The following is an 8,756-nucleotide window of genomic DNA, read 5'->3' as shown; positions in this document are numbered from 1 at the left end:
TTTCTCTCCAGGCTAAACACCCTCAGCCACTCCTGATCAGATTTGTGCTCCAGAGCCTTCCCCAGCTCTGTTCCCTTCTCTGGACTCACTCTAGCCCCTCAATGCCTTTCTCAGAGTGAGGGCTCCAGACATAAACATAGGACTTGAGAGGCCTCACGAGTGCTGGGCACAGAGGGACAATCCCTGCCCTGCTCCTGCTGGTCACTCCATTCATGGTTCAGGTGCCATTGGCCTTCTTGGCCACCTGGGCACACTCTGGCTCATGGTCAGGCCCTGCTGACCAGCACCCCCAGGTCCTTTTCTGCCAGGGAAAGATCAGGTCTGATAATTTCTAGCTGGTGTTATCAAGAGACAGCAGGTTAAAGATCCCACATGCCCACCAGGTCACTAAACCCTGATGGCCTGACTTGCCATCCAAGGTCTGTGAGGGAGGAACAGGCTGGGGACACACAGCACTGTCCTCACACCAGCAAATGCCTTGAGCAAGGAAGATCACCTCTTACAGCTCATAAACACTCACCTGCCCTGTGCTCCCACTCAATCCCCCCATGCCTTTTAAATTCCTTAGGTTGGAGACCTTGAGCATTTGCAGACACAGGGCCCTGTTGGCAGCCAGTAACCACCATGTGCAGGCCTTCCACTGTCACCAAATTCACTCCTTGCCTCTGGGATTCACACTGGAGTGTGTTGGGTTATTTCTCTCTGCTTTCCTCTACCCTTTGCTGAGACCTCAGCTGTTTTTCCCCCTCTGCAGCTGATACCCCAAGTGCTGGGGGCACTCCCAGCTGGGGACAGTGCTGTGTGTGAGGAGGGCCAGGCTGGGGTGTGGCCTCTGCCATGGCCACGCTGCAGAGCCCTGTGCCTCCTCCTTGGGGCCCTCCTGCAGCAGGAGCAGCTGGTGAGCAGATCACAGATGGGAGAATCAGCATAACATATGAGGTTAGAGAATGAGAGGGTGTCTGCCTTGCTGCAGCACAAATGCAAAATGCCAGGATGGCTTTTTCTGAGGGAGGAGGGATAAGATACTTCAGGTGGTGCTAGGTGAGGATGTCTCTAGAGCAACACATATGGTTTGACACAGACTTTTCTTGTACCAAATTCTTTGGAAAGAGGTGCTTATCTCTGAAAATTAAACCCTGAGCAGTGTTACATGTGCAAGCCTCTTGCTTCTAATAAATGCTAAATCTTCTGAAGAATCATGGAAAACAACTTGGAGGTAGAACTCCAGCAATGTCACAAAAAACTAACCAAGATGATGAGTTCATGTACAAACTCTCCCTCTATAAAACAGGACATACCAGTGCAGTAAAACAATTTTCCAGTGGCTGTGTAGGGCTCCTGTACTTGTAGCAAGTGCACCGTGACCCATGGCATGTTTATCCTCAGAAAGTCCCCACAAATTATTAAATGCTCACAGAGGCTCAGAGGGTCAAAGTAAGGTACCAAATTTGGCCACCTGGTAACTTGCTGCTTTGTGAAAATCATCTCTCCACTTCCCCTGGGCTGGTATTGGGGTTCATCTCACACCACGATGAGTTCAGGCGATTCTGCTCTCTAAACTGATAGAAATGTGTTCCTCTCTCTCCTGCTGATTGATTTTCTGTCAGTGGAGTTCAGGAAATAGCTAGGGTGAGGGCAAGAGAGGTGATGGCAACTTGAAGCAAAAAAATATGCAAGAAGTAGGGCTGTTTCTGTTAGAGAAAGTGAATCTTCGTTTAGTAACGGGTAATGATTTTCTGAAGTGGGGCTTTTCTTAGCAACACTCCCACTTGTTCAAAAGAAAAAAAGGAAGAAACCATGCTGCACAACTTCTCCTGAAGTGCCTTAACTCAGGTTATAGCAGGGCAGTGACTGAACAGAATGGGTTTGAGATTGAGAGCAAGTCTTGAAGGGTGAGGATGACACCGTACATTTGGGATCATCCTTCCTCCCTTTCCTAAGCTTTTGTTCCATTTTGTTGTTCTGAATTCCATAAAAGGAGACTACAGGAAGAGAGAATTTTTTGATTATAGTTCCATTAAACACACATGCTCCCAAACATACTCAGTTCCTTCTACAGTAGTGACTCATCAAGCATTACAGTAGAAAATAGTTATGTATTACATAGGGCTGCTGTGGAGAGCAGAAAAGAATGTGATTGTGCAATTAAAGTCTCTGTATTCGAGCACTTGAGATGGGGAGCTAAGCTAAAATTACATATAAACCATTAATTTATCCATTTCCTGACTATAATTCTTTGACTGTCCAAGCAGATGGTTGCATTAACATGGGGTGGGTGGGTTTTTCTCATGCAAAATAGCAATTTTTAAGTTGTTCCTAATAATTTAATTATTACTGTATCCTTAACCACAAATAATTTCATTCATTAACTTCAGTCTTAACTTTCCCTAGGGTATGATTATTATGAAGTAGATAATGTTTTAATCTGGTCAAATGTTCTGCACATTAAAATAATCTGGCTATTTGCTTACAATATAAGTTATAGGTTTAAGTCAAATTTAAAGTGACTTATCCAAATTTTCACATTTGGGTGAGATATCCATGTTTTGGGAAGGAGGGAGTCTGATTTGAGAGCAGCTGTTTGGAAATAAACACCCTCAGATGTTGTCTTTAGTAACTACTAATCAGAAATTTCTGCTCCAAGACAGGCTTCTTTCTCACTAAAAGAAACATATTGTCTGAAGAAGAATTTTTCTTAGCAACATTGCCATTTGTTAAAGAGCAGAACAAAAACATTTAAGTGATTTTAAATTAATTTCACGTTTACCTAGAGAAAAACTTCAGCCCAACCATCTGCAGGAAAAGGCCACTATAATTCACGTTTCTATAAACATGCTGTGATGACAGGATTTTTAATACTGCACCTGAAGGAGAAAGATAGTGTACAAATGTAGTGCACCTGCTGGCTTGGGTGTTTATATGATCAGCTAAGCAGGAGCTCTTAATACTTCCCAGCAGATCCCTGCCAGTGGGCCTGCTATAAATCCCTCCACAGCCAGACAAGTTGGCCTTTATTTTTTTCATATTGCTCTGGGCATCTCACATGACATTCCCAAAAAAGGAATTGTACTACAAGCCTGCTCTGATTGCTAGTAATGACTTAACTGCAGAGGAATTATAACAGTATGAATAACAGTGGTTTGCACTGTGAATGCCTGAGCTACTCCAAAAATGCCAGAGCAACCAATATAATGTGCTTCTCACTCATAACTTTGAAATGGGGAGAGAAAGTCAGGGCACTTTACAACTGCTGCTAATCTGTAAACATGGGTTGTTCATTCAACAGCAGGAAGCAAAAACAAATGGAGAGCAAATAATATTATTCGCTGTTGTTGGGTGTTATGGCAGCAAAATTATGCAGATAATTAAATTAAAATATATAGGAAGGGAAATAAAAATCTATCCTGTTTAAAAAGGACAATTTGAATGGACAAGAAGTTTCTCTGTGCATGCAGGTCTTATTAGATTTTTGACTCCTAGTTCCAAATAAACCAACACTGTTTGTATATGAATGACCCTGCAAACTCCCTGGGGACAGAATCCTTCTAATTGTTTTGCCTTACAGCATGTTTAAACTGTCCTGTAAGTTTGGGCTGCACTTGTGAACTGTTTCTAGAGAGGTATCTCATAAAAGATACCAACAAAAAGACTGTAGGGTTGAAATATTTAAAAAGGCAACAAATATATGAAAGAAATGTAACATGTGGGTCTCTTCAGCAAGGCCAGTGAATCCCATGTAGAGCAGGGAGGTGCTTACAAATGGGCACTGCCTCTCAGTGCTTGTTCATGGAAAAAGCTGGAAATTGCTGATGTGTGTGGAGGGGACCAAAAAGAAATTTGTAAATCAAGCACAGGGAAGTAAAGAAAGCCTGGGTCTAAGCTCAGCAATTCACAAGCAATTTCAGCCACTCTCCAAGCATGATTTAAGCAAATTCCTTGGAAGGGTTTCACCTGCAATTGCTACTGTGCTGGTAATGAGCAAAGCAGTTTCCCTAGCTGTGCTGGCGCTGCCTGGCAGCACTGGAGGAGCGAGAGCCAGAAAGGACAGAGGGACAGAGAGGGGGTGTTGGAAAGGCTTTGTGGGACTCTAAGGCGGTGTAGAGCTTCTTGTAGCATCACTCTATCTGGTGGGAACTGTGATGGGGTCATACCCAAAGCCAGCCCCCTAAGGATGGGCTTGACCTTTCTGGCAGGGGAGGATGTGTGGTGCTTCCTGCAGGTCAGTGTGGGGATAAATCACCCAGCTGAGAGAGCTGGTGTGCCTGGATGGGCAGCTCAGGCCCAATTCTGTCACTGCAGGGCTGATTCATCCCCAGGAAAGCTCCAGGCTTGGTGCTGTGGCACCCTGGATAGCCCTGGGGGTGCCTATCCTGCCACCACGGAGCTTGCTATTTGGAGCTGCAGTGAGAAACCAAAAGAATTCCTCCTTCCATGCTATAAAAACCTGCATTCCTTCCTTTGGGCAGAGCAGGCTGGATTGCTGCTCGTCTGAATTCTCTGACTTAGCTGTGCAATTTGCCAAGAAGTCTGCCTCCCTGGAAAAGAGCAGCTACCACTGATTGTTTTGCCTGAGAATCACTCTTACGAGTTGTCAACCAAAGCTGCCTCCTGGCAGCTGCCCAGGTTGCCATAGCTGTAGACAAAATGAAAATTTTATTCAGTGAGGCATCTGTATCAAAGCTAGGGTTGATGGAAATATCAGTCAGCAAAACCTGTGATGTTCTGCCTGGGAGTGGCTGTGCCTCAGTGCTTTACACCATTGTGAGAATGGTGCTTGCAAAGAGGGTGAAACTGTGAGAGAGCACTGCCCATGGATTCATAACTCCATATAAGGAAGAATTCCATTTTTCAGATTTTGTTTTTCTCAAGATGAAGCATGCCCTGGGTTAGAATCACTGTTTTCTCATCTACTTGCCTACCTGAGCAGAAACACCAGGGAAGAAAGATCAATGCTTCGTAACTTACACATTAGCCTTCAAAAACTTATTGCTTTGGAGATTTTATCAAAGCCCCTAAAATAAAATCCTTACTGTTATGAGCAAAAATTAGAAAAAAGAAAGCTTGCAAATCTGGGAAGGGCCTTCTCTGGGTGACACTCTGCTTCAGCATTTTAAATATTGCCAACTAATTGCTAAGAATTTTTACAGAAGTTCACCATGGTGTGGTAGGATATTTAGTAATTTGATAATTTTGCCTTTAAGAAAAGAAAATTACTTCAAAAAAACCCCCCTGAAATGATGGAAATATTAACAACATTACAAAGTAATCTTGAAAGGAGAAACAAAGTTGAACTTGGATTGCAAAATCATTTTTTTAAACCCAGAAGAAGATCAGCTGATACTCCTCTTTTTCACTGTGATGATTTTTTTGTCAAATGGCTGACATGAAAAGCATTTTGCCAAGCAAAATATAAGGTGATTTAGTGTAGTTTGACTCTTGGTGCAGCTACGCATTATCAGAGGAGAGAAGGATGGGCCGACCTTGCCTCCAGCTCCCATCCAGGATTCTCCTACAGCGTACCCATGGCCACATTTCTGCGTTTTTTGCAAGGCAGACTGGGTGGTTTTAGTCACCTCCTTAACATTTAGGACGAAGGGATTCTGGGCCCTGTGATAGAGTCACACAGATGGGTTAATCTGTGGGTGCTGGAGGAGTGAGAGCTCCTGGTGAAGCCAGCCAGTATCCAGGCCTGTGTGTTGGGAACACAAAGAAAACATGAGGTGTAAGGGAATGAGAGTTGTTTGTACATTTTTTTTTTAAATAATTAAAATCAGATTTGATACATCCTATCTTTGGTACTTGTTATTATTTTGATGGTTCCTTGATTCCTATATCTTAGTTATGTTTCCTGCCATATGTGAAATAATAATTTATCGGCCTTGTGCCTCACAAATAAATTTTGCCACGGCTTCATCGCTGAGCTGGGCTTTTTCTTCTGCTGTAGGTTATTGTTTGAATGATGTGGTGTACCTCAGGATTTTGGACTAGAGGGGAAATTGTACAGTGAATAAGACACTCTTAGTTGGATGCTTGCATGAGTAGGTAAACCTTCTAATAGCTCCTAGGGCCCAAGACAGCTCCACGGCAACTCTGCAGGCTATGAACATAAAATGATAGAAATATTTTTGATCATATCCAGTTGTTTATAAAAACAAAATTGAAAAAAAAAATGGTGCTTCCCAGTCTGTTTCTTTTTGTGTAACATTCTTGCTAATCTGATAAGCATTTCTATCTCTCTCTAGAATTTTACTTTTTGTTTTTTTCACAATAGCAATTGTGTGCAGTGCAGTCACAGATAATTTGCATTTGGGTTTTTCGATGTGCATTCTTCAGAGTCCCAGGGCAATAGTGGGATGCAGAGCCTTGTTAGACTATTGGCTTTATTATCCAGCTCATGATTCACAGGAAAATGTTGTAATGACCTCTTACACCAGCAACTAATTCTTTTAAAAGATGAAAGTTATTTTTCCTCCTGGCACAGATATCAGAATCTGCCTTCAAAGAATGATATGGCATTAAAAGTACAAGCTGCCCAACACTTCTAAAGGAGTAAAAACAGCAAGAGCATTTTTTTTTTCAAGTGTATACACAAGCCAGCTGTACTTTTTTTTATCCTGTGCTTCAGAGGCAGAACTGTTTCCTCCTGCTACTCAGACACAGCACATGTTAGCAATAAGTGAATCATATTTAAGATGGAGAAGAAAAACAACTCTGAACAGAAGATTGACCCAACTCCCAAATCAAAATTAACCTACAAAACTTGGATTCGTTCAGAGAACTTTTCACAACTATGCTGGCTGTTCTTAACACAAAAGAGCACAGGTTCTTATTCCAATCTGGAGTGTGCACCCTAAAAGAGCACCTAGGCAAATAAATATTTTTTTTCTGCCATGGGCATTCATGTAATTTATCTCTTTTATGAACCATACTACTGTGATTTCTTCTCCTGAGTGCTTTTGATAAATACTTCCTTCAAATTATCACTTTCCTTGTGTCTTGACCTTTTTCAAGTTTGTTATAATTAATTGATGGTCTTCTAAATCTTATTGGGTGATGCTGTTCCTTAGCTTAAATGAGTTTCCTTCTTCCCTGGTGGTTCTGCTTCATCAGGATAGGCAGCAAACATTTCATCTTAGCAGGCCTAGTGTATCACTCTGTCCTGCACATTTTCTGATTATAGAGCCATGGTCCAAGAGGTTTACAGCCCTGTTTTGTTTTGGGTTACCTTGATCATGGTTCAGGTTTTTTATATCTGTAAGAAAGAGCTCAACAGTGTTTTGTGCTTTCTTATTTCTGTGGGAAATGTAGTCTGATATGTCATATTTGTCCTTTCACAGGGGTACATCACTGGTGGATTCACCATTCTCTAGGGCTTCCTCCTTCTTGGTCTATTTTGGTTCGTGAGCTTAAATTTGTAGGAAATATTCTTATCAAATGCTAAGTGAATGATCTTTGATTTAATTTTCTGTTTCATTTCACTTACGTCAGTCCTGGAGTATTCCATACCTTTTTGCATTTGACAATTAATTTTATACATTTTGTGCATGTTAGACCAGATCCAAAAGACTGAGCATATTTTGGCTTAAAACAGCTCATTTTCTGGTCAAACTGATATCTTAATAAAATAGAAGTTGCTTATCAACAATAACTTGAGTGAACACATGCTTCATTTTCTCCCTTTTTGTTTATCCCTGTTTCTCATTATCTCCTGCAAGACTTTTTCATAGCTCTGGAATATTACTGTCCTTTTCATGGGCAGGTATTATTGGCCCTTATTTTTCTTAAGCTGCCTTTAATCTGACATCTTTTAAAGCACCAAATCCCATCTCTCAAGCCCTTTCTACAGGATCTGGGATTTCAAACATAAAATCTGTCAGCATTTTAAGAGGAAGGGATCCAAGCCTTCTGATGGGAATGTGTTGCATGGCAATCTGGCAGTCTTTGGCTTCTCTATTACACGGAATGACTTTTCATCTTGTTAGCTCCTCATCTTGCATTCTGCATTACAATTACTTCATTGAAAATGGAGGCAGAATATTAATCTTGCCTTAGAATCTGAGTGGATTAATTTATGTTTTAAACTCTCCCTTCTGCTATATGATAAACTTCTTTTTAGCAGTTTTTCCCCAGTGTACAGCTGCTGAACCATTTGTTTTTGCTAGTAATTTGCTTCATAAGTTCTGACTTCACTTCTAGAAATTCTTGTGTTCCCCCACTTAAAAGTCTCCATAGTGATTAGTTTCTTTACTGATCTTCATAGCTGTGTCCTTATTTCTGCTATCCTAATCCTTTTCACCTTTTGGTGGTAATTGCATTTGGTCCTGTATTGTGTTTACACGAGGTTGGGGCCACATCACTGGTCCTCTTCCTCAGGGTGCCCTTGCTTAAGTTCTCAGTTACCTGTTTGAATTTTCAGTCCAGGTAAATTCCCTGACTTTTTTGGATTTGCATTTTTGAAATAATAGTCTTGATTATATGATCTATTATGTTATAAACTTGTGATTGCCCTTTTCAGGACCATTTTTATAATCAGGATTTCTCTGAGGTCCATGCTATGCTACCTTTCAGAAATGTTTCTAAAACTGCATTATCTTAACCTAAAACATTGTTTCCTTACTGCATGCCCAAAGATCACTTCCCATTATGCTCAAATGCTTTTGAGCATTTTATTACTTACATTTGCTCTCCATTCTGCCTAGAGGAAGCCAGTGCCTTTTAATGATAGAATTTTAACTGTTGTCTCTGAAGTTATGAGG

This window comes from Zonotrichia leucophrys, chromosome 1, assembly GCF_028769735.1.
Source record: "Zonotrichia leucophrys gambelii isolate GWCS_2022_RI chromosome 1, RI_Zleu_2.0, whole genome shotgun sequence".
Lineage (NCBI taxonomy): Eukaryota > Metazoa > Chordata > Aves > Passeriformes > Passerellidae > Zonotrichia > Zonotrichia leucophrys.
The sequence above is the reverse complement of the archived record's forward strand: the minus strand, read 5'-3'. Positions refer to the sequence as shown.